The sequence below is a fragment of the Manacus candei genome, unplaced genomic scaffold (genome assembly GCF_025592945.1).
Source record: "Manacus candei isolate 608988 ecotype Guabito, Panama unplaced genomic scaffold, ASM2559294v1 h1tg000052l, whole genome shotgun sequence".
NCBI lineage: Eukaryota > Metazoa > Chordata > Aves > Passeriformes > Pipridae > Manacus > Manacus candei.
In genome coordinates this window covers 3488289-3504436 of record NW_026138100.1, presented here as the reverse complement: position 1 = coordinate 3504436, position 16148 = coordinate 3488289, and the positions used below count along the sequence as shown (strand labels likewise).

At 39.4% G+C, this 16148-nt stretch overlaps 1 protein-coding gene across 1 annotated transcript in view; it reads right to left on the bottom strand.

The window, feature by feature from the left end:
• Nucleotides 1-14533, bottom strand: part of IPCEF1 (interaction protein for cytohesin exchange factors 1) — a 63769-nt gene extending 49236 nt beyond the window's left edge. Inside the window, exon 1 of the mRNA XM_051801690.1 lies at nucleotides 14485-14533. The gene's annotated coding sequence lies outside the window, so the exon portion shown is untranslated. The remainder of the gene's footprint in view (nucleotides 1-14484) is intronic.
• Nucleotides 14534-16148: the final 1615 nt, after the last annotated feature.

The window sequence follows — 16148 nt, the reverse complement described above, 5'->3', positions numbered from 1 at the left end:
GCCAGCAAAGTTCCTATAAAACTCACCCCTCTGCATGTGAAAGAATCATTGAGGGAAATGGAAGAGGATACAAGACTCTGCTGAAGCAAGCAAGAAAGGATTTCCAGAAATAGAGCCACACTTCAGAAGAATTTCTAACAAGAACTTTTTCCTTTTACTAGAACCGATTATTTATGTGCCACTCCTCATACATAACATTTGGTTTAGTTTGAAAATAAAGTCTTCCTACATAAAATAAAAACCCACCTACTGGCTTCCAGCAATTTCAAACCAAAAATAGAAAGGCAAACAAATACATATTTTTCTGGCTCTCTGTCATTTCTGTTCAAAAATAGAAAGAAGTACTTTCCATAAGTGGCTCAAGTTGAAGTAATATCATTATGAGGAGAGATGTTATGGCCAATAATTTCAAGGATGTTTAGAAATCATATCTAGTATAAACAAGCAGAGGAAACACCTTTCGTTATACAAGCACATTAACACTGAATCTCAAACACAGAGCCAGAAAGCAAGGGAATAACAGATCATATTATTGTAATTATTGAGACATGTGGCCTTTTCCCTGTCGTTTCTTCATTTCATGTGTGCCTTGGGTTTGGGGAGGAATTGCACAGCTTTGAATCAGACACAGTACCAGGAGCAAGAGGAGAAGCACTAGTTAACTGGCAAGGAAACATTTCCGCCTGCGTGCTTTGTGCCAGAGGACCTGAAATGGATTTCAGCAATCTCTTCTCAGTGACTTTAACTCAAACTTTTGTTTAGTTTCCAGAAACTGGACAAGCAGTCTTTGAGCCAGAATCCAGTTTTCAAAGGAAGCACTGACTTCTGTCTCATTATTATTCCCTGTATAATGAAAGATATTTTAAAAATTACATGTTCACTACAGAAATAACTCTCAAACATTTAATCTGAATTTATTTCTCCTAAATAAACCCAACCTGAGTGAGACCAGTTACACTGTGTAATGGCCTCAGGATTTTTATATTCACTCAACTATACTCAATTGTTGCAAAACTAACATGTCAGAAAGGCATAACCTGTTTATCTCCACACTACATTAAAACAAGTCATCTCTTTCAATTTTATGCAGGTGCACAATGGAAAAACTATATATCCTTTCTAAACAGTCAGGTAAACTAGGAGAAGGAGCTGGATAAATGTGGCCACTCAAATAGAGCTAGTTGATACCTGCCTTACTGGATGGTCCATCATGAATCTGTAGGGGCTGTCTCTATGAACCATAATCCCCCACCCCCAGTAATCTCCTCACACAGGCTGCAGTTGGCATCCCCTGATGAGCAATGCATCTCACTTTCCCTCTGCGCAGCAGTAGGTGGTCACACTGTGTCAGCCCAGAAGCATGCTCAGGGTTGGCAGTTTTGCCAGCAGAAAGGTTTCCCACCCCACAAAAGCTACACCTGAGCTCAAGACCTTTGCAAGCCAGTGAGAGGTTGGTAAGCGACAACACTTGAGTTCATACCATCAGGAGGGTGTCCTAACTGGAGTAGCTGCAGCAGGAGAAGACTTGGGCCAGATCACCACATTTCACAGAACTCATAGTGCTGTATTACAGACTGGAGACACACGTGTGTATCCTTGCCTTGACTCAGGTGGACACTGAAACTGAAGTGGGGTATTACCCCCAGAGGTGAGTGTGAGATTCTAGCTGTCTTCTAAACCCCTTCATTTGCAACAAGACAAATTCTAGGAACAGAAGGAAAGGAAAACCCTCCAGCCTATAGATTAAGGCACCCACATGGAAAACATGCAACAGGATTGCAGTCTGCTGTAATGAATGTTCAATTTGCTAAAACTGAGAAGTGGAACAAACCAAAGAGAGAAAATAAAACAAGGCACAGTAAAACCTCTCCCACTTCAAAGGACTTCATAAACAATAAACCAGACTTGTATTTCTCACTTTCTGGAAGACAAAACACAATGGATGTACTGGATAAAAGTAAAGGGGATGGATTTACATTATCAGTTTGTAAACCATACCTACATTCCTTTGGCTTTTGTTACAGGTGCCCAATATAACTTATTTAATTTCCATCTAAATTGAATACATTATGTCAAATGTGGTTTCAGCTAAAAGATTTCTAAATCAAGTTTTTGAGTGCTTTTTTGTTTTGATTTAACAACTGAATAAATTATCACTGTGTATAGCTTTATTAGTCTCACTTCTCTCCTGCTCTTCCAAGAAGAGTAGTAAACAAGTAGGTACATGAGTAATGGCTGACACAACAAATGTGGAAACACAGCAAGTGTCTTACCAGAAATATCTTGCAATCATAGATAGTCAAATTGACTTCATCATCTCTTTGGAAATATATAGAAATATCTCTGTAAAGATCAAAGGTAATTTGAAAGGGTGGAAAAAAGGAAAGAGATAAAAAAGGAAAACAGCGAGGTTCCAATGATTCTAGTTGCAAAAATCTATCTTACTTCATTAGTAATATTCCTCTTGGGGAAGTCAAAATCCACAAGGCCTGATGCTGTCTCTTACCAATTACAAGCTACAGCGAGTACATCAATATGCAATGATAGTGGTATAAGCCTGCCAGACATGCCTTCCAGGCATCCAACAGATGACATCCAGAGTGGACAAACACCTTTGTGCTTCTGATCAAAATATTTGAGACACGCAACCTGACTCAAACTATTTGTGTTGCTGAAGCACCTTACTTGTGTGTAGCTAAGCTCCTATTCTGATGGCATTGACATAGACTACTCAAAAAGAAAATTTCTGCTTTACCAAGCACCAAGCCAGGGCTGTAGATAACCTGGAAAAAGAGCTTTAAACCTTCTGTTTACATTTCTCACACTGGTCACCAGCTTTAACTTCTATGCTTGTTTTCTGTTTATTTGGCTGCCTGCCACAATCTGCACTTCAATGGGCAATGAATTGACAGGCAATATGAAACTAATGACAGCATTACAGAAGTTTCCCCCAAAAAAATCAATTATTACTTAATCACATATCTCACCAGACATTAGGAATTGCATTGCCCCAATTTATAGCAGCGCTTGAAGCACTGTCCTGTGGCAAGGAGACAGCCTTACATAATAGTCCTAAATTATCGCATTACCTCTAACTGGGGTTCTTGTAACAATGCAGGGGGAAAATAATCAGAGTGATTGCAAGCTCATAATTGTCCTTTGGCTTACTAGAGATCAATTTAGTCTGACAGAACCTTACCATTAACCACTAATTAGTCAGATCTAGTCAATTACTTAACCAGTTAATCAGCTGTCTAAATCAGCTGTCTAAATCAGCTGTCTAACTTGTACCAGGAGTTTCTAATCTGCAGATTTTCTCTCTCTTACTGGCTCACCAGGGAAGATGGATATTAAGCTTTGTGCTTTGCCTCAGGGCAGTGACAAACAGACGTTAAGGCACTTTTCACAAAAGTTCATGGACCATCCCATCCTGGACAATGTATCCCATCCACCCTGGTCCACATGACTCTGTGTTTCCAAATTGTGGATGAAACTACAGATTCACCATTAGCATCAGAAAGAGCAAGTCCATTAAAGATTAGTCATAAGACATAGTTGTCGAAGTATACCTTCAGCGTTGGCCACAATGGATAAATTCAAGCTTGTTGAACAAATGTTACACTTGGAAAAGACAAAAGGGTTCTTTTCACAGGCTTAACAGCAAGAAACTGCATTTTTCATATCTAATGCCATTATATTTTAGAATACCATTGGTTATAACCTTATTTTCAAATGCATTTCCTCAACTGCAAACAATTCAAAAAGATAACTTCTGACTCTGTTTGGGAGAAGGCCAGGGAAAACTGGAACAAAAATCACTGCTCCTGTGTTGGAGACAGAAAGGGTCTGGAGACATCACCCTGCTTGGATCATAGCCAGATCCTGTCAGTCCAGCTGGGAAGCCCAAGAGCAGCAGGTTACACATGCTGACACCTCTGAACAAGCAGTTGTAGGAGTCAAACCTCACTGCCTTCTGGAGGAGAGGGGCTGGAGAGAATGAAGAGGTTCAACAGAAGATATGTGCTCCAGCTGCCTCAGTGGCCTCATAGACCAAAATGAGAAATCAAAATGACATGCTTTACAAAGTGTGTCTGCCCCAAACTCCTTGAAGTGTTGAGCTGTTTCCTACTGCTGCTGTGTTTGAAGGCCAAGGAAGAGTTTGCAGAAACACTGAGTGCAACACTGCAATTCTTACTGTCTTCTAGTTGTCTTTTTGTGTGTGTGTGGTATGCAATAAAAGCAGGTAAAGTTAAGTTGGTTGCAGAAATGGATGAAGAGTTAGTGCAGTTAGGGTGTAAGTAAACACTTCAGGACTAGAGAAGCACTTCCCTGGTGTTCTGCTCTCTTCCAAAAATGCACAGATTTCTGCTGCCTCAGAAGATGAAACACAGAAGGGAGGCAGGAAAAAAAAGTACAAAGCCTATAGCCCCTCCTGAGACAACCATCTAAGGGGTTTCTCAAAGCAAATCCCTTGCAAAAAAATACAGATGAGGGGAGAAGGACCGTCATTCCCTCCTCTGTTTTTTCAGAACAGTTTTTCAGCAAAGACAGTTTTGAGGGAACACTGCAATGCCCACCATGTAAAGAAAGAACAAGGGCACGTTTAGCCGCAGCACAAAGGTACAGAACTGCTGCACTACTTGCAAACATGGATTTTCGCAGTGACAAGCACCTGGGACATACTCATTGGAAGGCAGTTCTGACAAACGTTTGCTGTCATGGCATTGCTGAAGGTTTATGAATCCAATGGAAGTTAAAAATTGAAAAAATTGTGAGTTTGGAGGACAAGATTCAGAAGAAAAAAAGAAAGAGAAAAGATATTGTTATCAAAATGAATCAGATTTCCTAAAATAAGACTAATAAAAAAAGTTTCTACCAGATAGAGCTGACATAGGTAGGTTGCCTGGCACACCCCAGATTTCAGCTCTGCCCTGTACCATTTCAAGAATACACTGACTTTAGGGTCCTTTGCCCAGCAGAACACAATGACATTTTCCTTTTGGAGAATTTTTACTTTTTCCCATCCAGTCGTCATTGTGATGAAAACCCTCCTGGGGAGGTAGGACTCCTCGAGGTGGGGAATGGCCTCCCTACAGCCTCACAGCACTACCAGGCTGCCCCAGGAGGGGATCAGTCCCCACCCACACATTGCCAAAGGCATCTTCTGAGTGGGGATAATTTGATTTCAGGCAGCAAAGCTAAGGCTAGAGCAGAAGCTTTAGCTCTTCCTGCGTTTACAGGTGTTCTCCAGGGCACTGTGGATGGTGGTTTCTCCTCTGTCCAAAAAACCTGGTTACCTGAGCAATATTTCCTGAGCTGCCACCCTGTTGAGTGATGTAACAAGGAAATCCAGTCCCATTACAACTGACACAACTGCACTGTAATATATCAGTATAACAGGAGCATGCTTTTGACTTCTGCATTTGAGACCAAAAGGCTGGCAAAAATTGCTACTGTTTGCACTCTCTGAAGCTTAGAGAAGAGTCTTCTTTCTCCCACTCAGGCACAGTTCATTTTACCAACAGTACTATACGAAAGGCCAGCATTCACACTTCCAGGGAAGTGCCAAGAAAACAAGTTTTAAAAAATAAAGCAAAATCATTGTGTTGATGATTATGAGGATGAAATGGGAAAGAAATAGCTGGGGCGCTTGCTGCTTCTTCCATCAAAGGCTTCCCCTTCACATTCACAAAGTTCTCAAGAAACTGAAGTCTTCAGAGTTGTGTTTGGTTCCTTATCAAAAAGTCAGGAGCATTGAAGAGTTTGTCTTCTTCCCACCCACCGCAGCACACAAAGTACATGCACTCAAACATCACCTCTGCAAGAGAGCAATCTCAGTGGGGAGAGATATAGCAATGACAAACTGCCCTGGCACGTTTCACCAGAGGAGGGCAGAACTGCTTCTGCACTACGATGCAGTCCGGTCAGCCATACAGATTTGCATGTGGTCTTCTTTTCCCCATAGCTGAAAGGCATTTCCCCAGGAACAAGAGAATGGAGAAAACTTGACTGCTGACATCATAGCTTCTCCAGAGAAATTTAACCAGCGCCCATTCCTCAATCAATATCCAGGTCCACATGATCTTATATAATACAGAATTTCTCCAAGGTCCAGGCCAGGCAGGCCACCAAGCTGGACAGGCAACTGAGAGCCCAGTGCTGTTCTCATATGTCTGAGTTAGAGCAGATATGGACTTTTGAGAGGCCAAAAAAAAAAAAAATCTAGGATGAAAGCTCAGTGATATGATGAAAATTGTTCTTAGAAGTACGTTGCCCTGGAATCCAGTTTAATTATCAGTGGCTTGCTTTTCAGCAGTAGATATGGTTTCCTTTTAAGCAGATTAATTCTCATTTTAAATTGCTACCAGACATATTTACTTTGACTTATGTCTGCAATAAGCAAGAGAAGAAAGCCTGCTTCACCACACAAAAAGAGCATAGTAAGAAATACCTGCTAGAAGGTATTTCCCCTCACCAGTGTGAAAAGGGGGTCTTGTCCAAGGTGGGTAACATAACAAGTTGGTTGGCCCTGAGAGCTGCAATAAAACTTAAAAAAACCCCAATGACTGGTTGCAAATGATTGCTGCAGTACTTATCTTCAGTCTTCAATGCCTCTAGGCATTCAAGATTTACTATAATTCTTGCTTCTTAAACCCTATAGCCTTTGCCAGAACATCTGCACAAAGAAATAAAACATTAGAGATGACTATTTGTTATTCCTGCAAAGGCAGATCTGACTACATCAGACACTAGTTTCTTGAATCTTATAGAAATGAACACTTTTCTGTACTTCTTTTTCTGTGGTGTTGCCCTCACTGTAGTTAAATCTGAAACGAAAACAGTGAGCCTTTTCTGAAAGGAAAAATCAATATGGCTATTTACATAGAACTAAAATCTGAACTTGTTCTTCCACAGGAACAATTTCCCAGAAGATCTGGATTTTTTTATGTCATAGGCTGTATTTCACCAAACTTTTGCCCTTAAATTCCACCATATTATGGTTGTCACAGCACTCCACACAAAGTTAATATGTGTCTGTCTTTCATTTTTCTTCTGAGGAGAGACTTCCTCTCTTCTGTTTTTCTTCTAAAATGTTCCCAGCTGTTTATTTCCTTTTATATTTATATAAGTGTATTCCAACATAGAGCATCTCCATTTTTTAAAGTAATTGTTATATGCATATTTTTCCAGTTTTATATAAGAAAAGCAAATAGTCAAAATAAAGTTTAGGCTTCTCAGTGATAAAAAAATAGTAATCAATACAAATTAAGTTTAGTATTATCACCTATTTAATGGCAATGTATATCTCATAGTAACTGCAGCCTCAGCAGTTACTTTCACTTTTATTATCCTCTTTAAATAAATTATTTTAACTTGTTACTTCAGTTTGCCCTCTCATGCCATCTGCAATTTGGCAACAGAACCCCCACAGCAGTAAAAATAATTAATGAGAGGTAAATGCTTGGAGAAAATCAACCCCACGCTTGGTATTTCCCATTGCAGCAGAGCTCTAATTTATACCAGTTAAAGAGTCTGAGGCTACCAGAAGGATTAGAAATGCCTTTAATTTAAATTGTCCTGGTTTAAATCAACTCACTTGAAGGCACAACTTTCAAGACTTTTTCTGACACTGGAAGAAATGCTGTATTTGTCTTCCCAGCTGATCTCTCAGGCTTTACTCAAATAAGCGCCAAAATGCATCCTGTTTCTGTTGTTCTCATACCTTCTGACCAGATATTATAAATTAGCACATCTTTTTTGCAAGAATTCTCAAGCACAACAAGGTTATAATACTCCTGTCTTGTTAATGTCTTAGAAAAGATTGGAAAGATTGAAAGAGCATTGACAAATTTGGATACAACTCCTCTAGGCACATCACTGGCAGAACACAACTGAATTTCCACCTCATGCTGGGTGGTGGTGCCTTTTAGACATGCAGGCATGACCAAAAACATCTCAGTGAGAACATAGAGGTCCAAGGGGACCATCTGAATACAGAAGTCCCACTCAATACCAGTAAGCATTTCGCTTTTCTGGGAAAGAGCTATTACTGCCCACCCTCATTGTTTTTTTCAGGGATGAATAAAAAACTTGAGGTAAGTCTAAACGTGAACAGGATAAGCATCATGCTTAGATGCCATTAACATGCCAGTATGACAACCTTATATCCCATCACCTAATGTGAGATACATTACACTAAGTTGTTAACACCATAACCACGACCACAGATTTCTCAACTTCAGGTTATCATTAGTTCTCCTTTGTACTTGTCTTCGGAAAATCTCAGACAAACCAATTTTTTCATTAAAAAAAAATTGCTTTCCACAGAGATTTTATAATAGAATACATAACGAAATTTTTTAGAAACTATGAAGTTTTGAAATCTTGTTTTCTTACCATGAAAGAAAATCAAAGGACATTTTTTAAAATGAAAATGTAAATTAGATAAACTGTCTAACAGTTAAATGTTTATTTAGACATAAATACTTCTTCCTGTTTTATTTCTTTACAATATTAATTCCTTCCTTGCATTAATATTTATTTTTGCTGAAACCTATAGCCCAACATAGGATGACAAAAACATAAAATGGAATCAAGCCACAATATCATCTGGCTTGACAGAAAGTTTAATATCATGGTATGACATAAAGTTTATTATGCCCTGATTTTAAATATTTATTTTTAAAATCATATTACAGTCCTTAAATTTCAATTTTATAACTTAAATTCAATTAAGCAATAATATAAAATTCACCCAACTTCATAAGAAGGTTGGCACAAGAAACCCACTTCTCATGAAGTGGACAGACTTTTGACCATCAATCTGTGATTTATTGAGATAAATGAGGGAGAAAAAAATCCATGCTAATCCAAACCACGCCAGAATACTCACTCTCAATATGCTTGTGTTGTTGGTTTTTATTAAATGTCTGCCAATCCAGCGTTTAAGCCCCAGTTCTTAGCAGAAGAAAGTGAGCTGACCGCAGTAATAGGATAAAAGTATGCTGAAATGTTGAATTCAAGGTAGCCAAGGCTGAAACTCCACAGAGCTTTAGAAGTCAGGCCAGAAGGTTGAACAGCTGTTCAACTGGTTGTCAATCAAGTTTTCAGCATATTTCATAATGTGTTGCATGTGCAACCAATATGTTCCTACTGTGACACATCATTAAAAGTGGAAGCAGGGGAAGCAGAAGCAGAGGAAAGGTATGGCCTCTAACTGAGAACCCAGTGTCCTTGCACATCTACAGGCAGCAATATAGGACCCAAATATAATAACATGTGATATAGTATGAAGTTATATTATGGCCCAAAAATAGGAGCAAAATAGCTCAACATGCTAAGTAGCTGTCTCTAAAACTGTACTAAGGCTTCTGTCAGGACACAAACAGGCTAGAACGCAACCACCATCTGAAAGTTTATCTCATCAGAAATCATCAAAGTGGAGGAACTGGAAAAAGCCCTAAGGACTCAGCAATTAACCAGTACAAGACCAAGATGTCTGTTCTGTGGTTTCAGGAACCCAAGACCAGAGCTGAATAGCTGTGATTCACCATATTTCTAAGATTTTATCTTCACAATGTATCTTTGCTGGAAACGCAGTTTATGCTGGGTGCAGACAACACATTCAGAAGACAGAAAACTGCTGGAGGATCTTGCTTACTCCTGCAGTGGCATGTACTGCACAGCAATTCAGAATACAGATTCAATCTTCATCTCAACAGGAAGAAAAGTGCTCTAAGTGTTCTGGTAGTACACTTGGGTGCAACCCACAAGACTCCAGATAGAGAAAACACACAGAAATCACAGCTGAAAAGAACCATTCCATGTCAGGGTTCACAGCAAGCCTGTCAGCAGCCTGGCATTTATCGATGAAGCAGTGGACATAAACCGGATAACAGTATACCCCTGAAAGGAGGAGAACACAGCATGCAGAAGAATGTGGGCAACTTTCAGACAGGAAGAAGATGGAAGACAGAAATGGACTTCCTGTACTTTTTACAAGTCAGGATGCCTCGACAAAAACTGTGTTTACTATTTTGCAACCAATCCTGGTGTGTGTATACATAAAAGTACCAATGGCTGGTTGACATGTGGATGACCTGATGGCCTGATCTATGTGTACCAATAGCAGGATGACATGTGTATGGCCTGATATATGTTTACATGAAAGGCAACAATAGAAAGTTGACATGTGTGATATGTGAGAAGTATAAATGTTTGCAACCTGTTACAATAAAGTGATTACAGCCTTCTTGTAATCCTGTCCCTGCTTTGGAAGAAGATCCTATGTCGCATTGGCCGTCCTCGACATTAACAGTGACAATTCCAGTGCACTAAATTCTAGCAAATAAATAAAGAAATAAAGATAATTTTTGTTTCTCCATTCCAGCCCCCTTCCCTTCCCTTCCAATTTCCTATTTTGCTCTTATATAAAGGGATGTTAAACAACCAATGTGGGAAATGCTGCTTCTTATTAAGTACAAACATCTTCACACTGTTGCTTTCTAAGAAAATTTGACTATTTCACACCATCTCCTTTCCCCTTGCACTTTGTAAGATCCACACAAATCATTTAAAGACTGTATTAGGGAGCTACAGAAAACTCAAACACATAAGCAAATTACTGAGTGTCAGCTGAAACACATTAAGTACAAAAGACCTGTAAGGTGAACTGAATTGCCTAGCAATTGCTTTTGCTTTAGATTAAGAGAAAATAAGCACAGTTAATATGACTCAGTTGGTACGATATTTTGATGGTGCTTGTACCCAGAAGCTGCTCCTGGAAGAACTTTATAGACTTAAATGCACCACAAAATAAGAGCATGAGTTCTCTTGAGACCTTGCAAGGAACAAGGATAAAAAAGAGCTACAGAATGTAGCAAAGCAAGGAAATATGCAAAGCGATTTACAGCATTACCACTCAGAATATTGTTGAAGAAACTTTTCTGAAGTATTAGCAACAGGGATTGCAGTGTGCTTATTTCCATTATAATGGGCTGTGTGTCAGGTACTGTTGTAACAGGGAAGAAAAGATACCTGGTCCTGGCAGGTTCCAATATAAGACAGGATACAACAGTAGGATGTAGACAGGAAGCAGACAGACTCCAGGATAACAACGAGACAACAACCAGTAGGATCATATATTGGGTCTCAGCATGCTTGAGGACAGACATTATCAAGGTGTGCATTAGTCCTATAGCAAATGGCTTTGAAAAATAATGAAAGAGAATACATTCAAATGCTTGTAAAACTAAGAGAGGGATGTCAGGGAGGGAAGGATCCCAGAGAGTTGAAAATGAGAATTAAGGCTTAGTGTGTTTAATGCTACTCAGAAGTGTAAATAAATAAGATGGGAGATTCATCAAAGAACCAAAGCAAGAAAATTAATCTTGCAGCAAGTTTCTGAATTGATATGAGGTGGTAGAATTTCTTTTGTTAATGCCAGAGAATAGGAGATATCAGTAAAAGATGAGATAATGACAACTTGGATAACAGTATATTTCTGTGTATGGAGAGTGAAGATATTTGAAAGTTTGTTCAAAATTTAAACAATAGTTTGCAAATGAGGACACAGAACTGCTGAGACCACGATGTCATTGTCAGTAATGAGCAAGTATGACTTAGGAAAGGCTGATGTTGATCATGCTGGCTGGATCCAATTAAAGGCTGAGCCATGACATATCAGAGAGACAGGTCAAACTCTACATTTGGTTAAAAAAAAAGACACCTCTGTGTTTAGGAGTAGATCTGTCCTTCATAGGAGGATAAGCCATGCTGGTGTTTGTGAATAAAATTACTTGGACAAAAGGTGCAGAAGAGAAATGGATCAGAGGACAGTATCATTTATTAGACCATAAAAAGTATTTTGAGGTATATCACAACCTTCTGAAAGGCATTTTGTAAGTGTTCTGGGAAAACAGGTGGAGAACCATTGGCAGACAGAACTATAGACAGTAAGGTTTTGAGAGGAGATTTTCAGATAAAATTGAAGGTAAGTGCCAGAATAAAATTATGGCAGACCAGAGAGGGTTTTGTCCACTGATTGTATTTAACAGAAGAAATAAAAACACACTAGCTGAGAAAAAGAGAAAAACTGGAGGAGGCTCTGGAGAAAAGCAAGGTAGGCAAGTCAAAGGAAGATGAGCTCTATCCAGATGAGGAAGCCATATCTACAGGAGGAGCAGTTAAAGAAGTATTAGGTGAGACAAAGCTATGTTATTATGCTGATTAGTTTTTTTCTTCCCTCTTGGAAGCAATCCACAAGACCTGTTTGGAGAGAAAGGTGACAAGAACATGGAGAAAACCGAAAGCATATGCACACAGAAAGCGTGACTCAGCTAAGCCAGAGGCAGGGTACAGAGTTAGAGGAGGACAGACACAGTCTATTCACAGGACTCATGCCATAGATGCCCCACAGCAAATGCAAAAGAAACAGACACTGGAGGACAGCCAGACTGTAACTTGATGATAGGAAAGAGAAGTGAGCAATTAAAGAGTAGAGGAGGCTGCAAAAGGGAAATATTTTTAAAAATATATGTCACTAAAGCATAAACACAGTGCACACACTTTGATGAGCTATGTCTTTAGTTTCATGTACTGTTTTTCAGAGAAATTCTTAAGGGAAAAATGTGGCTTTGCTCCAGTTGAGAAGGAAACTGCAGTGCAGAAAGGGGTAATAGGTATAGTTTCACATGCAACATTACCTCAGTGCCCATCTCCCTGTCTAGCAATTGTGTAACATGCAGCATGATTTTATCAGCATTAAGTGACGCATCAGGAAGGACATTTTCTGCTTCATCTTTATCCAAACTGGTCCTCATCTTACCACGTCATTATTAGTTTAAGTAGATCATGAGGGAGTGTGTAAGTGATGGATTTGGGGGACAAACAGAAACATCTAGAATTAACAAGGACAAAACAGAGCATCTTAAAAAATGAGGAAGCCTTTAATCTGTGTTGGCTCAATGCCTTCCACGGTCACCTTTCAGGGACTACACAGAGCTGGTGGAGAGGATGCCATGCTGAGCATTCAGCCCCCAGCTACCTATTCAAGGAAACACACTCAAAGAAGTGAGATGCAAATGCTGCGTTCTGGCTACCAGACAGCTCTGCAAGAAATCACGTCTCCCAGTATGCATGGGAACAAGTAGCAAAAAACTTGCACCAAAATTGAACATGAACATTAATAGCCTGGCATTAATGGCCCTTGCCATTTGTGAAGTGAAACAGAGCTTTCCATCACCCTGAGATAGAAAAGAGGCAGCAGTGAGGCAGCATGCTGGGCAAATGCATCAAGGCAATGCAGCATCTGAAAGCAGAGAGCTTCAGCATCCCTGACCCAAGGCACACAGCCTCCTGTGGGAATCTCCTTCCCAGAGAGGTAGTTTTTGCCCCCAGACAGTTTTATCACAAGGGGAGTACAGAAAGGCCATTCCGTAAGAAGTTACAAAATAGTTTCTCTCTCCCTTTTTGAGTTATTGAATGTTGGCATAACTGGTAGACAGGAAAATCTTGCCAAACTGAACTGAAGTTCCCGTGCATAGACAATAAACCTTCTAAGATATCCAATTCATACAACTAAGCTCAGTAAAGAAAGATATCACCCTACGCTCCAAAAAGAACTTGCTGAAAGTAAGTAGGTAAGTGAATGATTATACAAGCTGCTAATCTCTGTTTTCCCTAAAGGCACATTTTGTTGAGGAAAACTTGAATCCAGAGCTAAAAAGCCAGGGGTCTGGGTTTCCTGTTTCAGTGCAAAGGACAGGAAATTTTAATTCCAGCTGTCCTTTTGTTCACAGTATTTGTAAGCCCATTCACATAGTACTTTTACCACATGTTTACTCATTCAATTTCATGTGTATGAGAGAAACATTAAAATTAATGAATTCTAAAATTCTTTTTACATTGAAAACAGAAATAATTCTGCTCAGTGCTGTCACCACAGCACATTACAGTCTATTCCCATATTGCACCTTAAATTCTCATTACATGACACTAGATTTTCATTTTTTTTCTAGAAACCTAAAATCAATATAGGAATTGCTTCAATTTCCATATTAAATATTTGTCTTCACAAATATCTGATTTATACAAAACAGTCATGACTAGACTGTCACCATGTCCTTTGATGGATCTTAAAACATAACTATATTGAACTTGTCCAGAAGAGAATCATTCATATACATGTTGTCCTTTGTCCTCACTCAACAAACAAACTTCATTATTTCTAATTATTTCATTATTTTTTAGTGATCCATTTGCATTTTTTAGCCAAAGTGGAAGGCAGGGAGAGGGGGAAACGTGAGATCTTTTACACAGGCCTTTAAAAACAGGCAATTACTTGCCAGAGTTATATCAAGTGAGCCTTGTTTCTCATCAGCTAAAATTATATTGTCTTTTTTAAAGAAAAAGAAAATAGATTTGACTAGACAGACATAACTAACACCCGTCACTCAAGCAAAAAGAAAGAAGCCACAGCCTTACCAGCGAGGAATTCTGAAGAACAGCTGCACTTGTTCCGTCAGCTCCATATACCTTGACAAGCAGAGAGGAAACACTTACAGAAAGCAGTTGCAATGTTGCAATTGCCCAAGAGGAAACTGATGCCTCTTTTACAAACCATGACTACACAAACCACAAGTTAGGCTTCAAAGCAGGTGCTAAAAGCCATGCCTGCCAGAACTGTTAATGCTAGAACCAAGCCATATAAAAATGGGGTAGAGGATGGTAATAAAATATTAGAAATATTCCCAGATAGCTAGTTTTAATATTTTTTTATGTTTGCTTCACAAATGAAAAATTGGTTTAAAAAATGTTCCTGAGAAGAGGCTGACAGTGCATTGTGGGAGACAGAAGAAAGCATACTATAGGTACCCTATAACAAATGGCACTCTCCAAGCCTCAGTGAAGCCCCTGTTGCTAGCACATTCCTCAGAGCACCCCTCCAGTCACAGTCTCCTGGGAGCCCCCAGAGTTCAATCCTGGACCCCAAGGTGTGGGAGAACTGATGTTACCTGAACCCAGCAACACCAAGGCCAGGGAGCCCTTTGGACAAAAGGAAGGACAGGGCATTAAGTGCTGCCAGTTTGGTTTTTTCTTGGTCACCTGCAAGGTATGTCCCAGGAAACCCCATCCAAGCATGGATGACAGTAAAATTTGCAGACAAGCACCTGGGTCTAATGGCTTCAAATGAACCATCTTTAGTTCCCACATTTCCTTTTTGACTAACTGATGCAGTGGTAAGCCATAATTAATAACCCTATTAAAAATATGAGACAGATGCTTCTGTAAGTCACATTTTTGCTAGGCTTGGGGACCAAACAAAATTAGAAGTCATGGCCTTGCAGTTTTGGGTACTTTTCTGGCTTGTGTATTCAACAGCTTCAGCCACAGGTATGTGGACTTCAAGAAGGAATAAATATCTAACTATAGCACAAACATCTAAATAACTTTTCATTGCTTTGTCCACACAGCTCTTTACTTATTTTACATATCACATTAGTTTATAAAGACAGAGCAGGCAGTCTATTACATTTCATCCTTCTTCAAAGTGATAGGCATTGCTAAAAATAAGGCAGGTCATTGCATGCTTTGAAGTGAATTTTTCCTTTTTGACTCACTGGAATATTATAGACTAGTTTCCTCAAAGGAGAATGGAGAGATTCTGCTGCCTAGGGATTCTCCTGCATTTCTTCAGATCTGTCTCCCAGCAAAATTCCAGGATACAAAGTCGAATAAAGGAGACATCCAGAGATCTCAATGCTTTACTATTCATGATACTGAAATTACAGTGCCACCTGTAGGACACCCAGAAAAAAATTCAATTTGGGCCTTGGTGGTGCCATGAATGCCAGTTGTTATAATTATAGGGCTTTCTAGTTGTCTTGGCAGAACTGTAGGAACATAAAAGCCAGATGATTCATGTCAGACTCCAGGGAGTAACTTGAAAACTTTGTTTTAAATATGCATTGTTTTAAGTACCTCAGGACATCCAGAAGTGGATGTTTTGCTACAAAGATGAATCTTTTGTGGAAAGAGGATGTGCCAGTACAATGCATTCATAGTCCATCCACCTCAGAGCTTGTGCCAGTGTAGGCAGGAGAGATTTGCCACATCCTTAAACACTTCCAACTAAGAACAGCTGAATC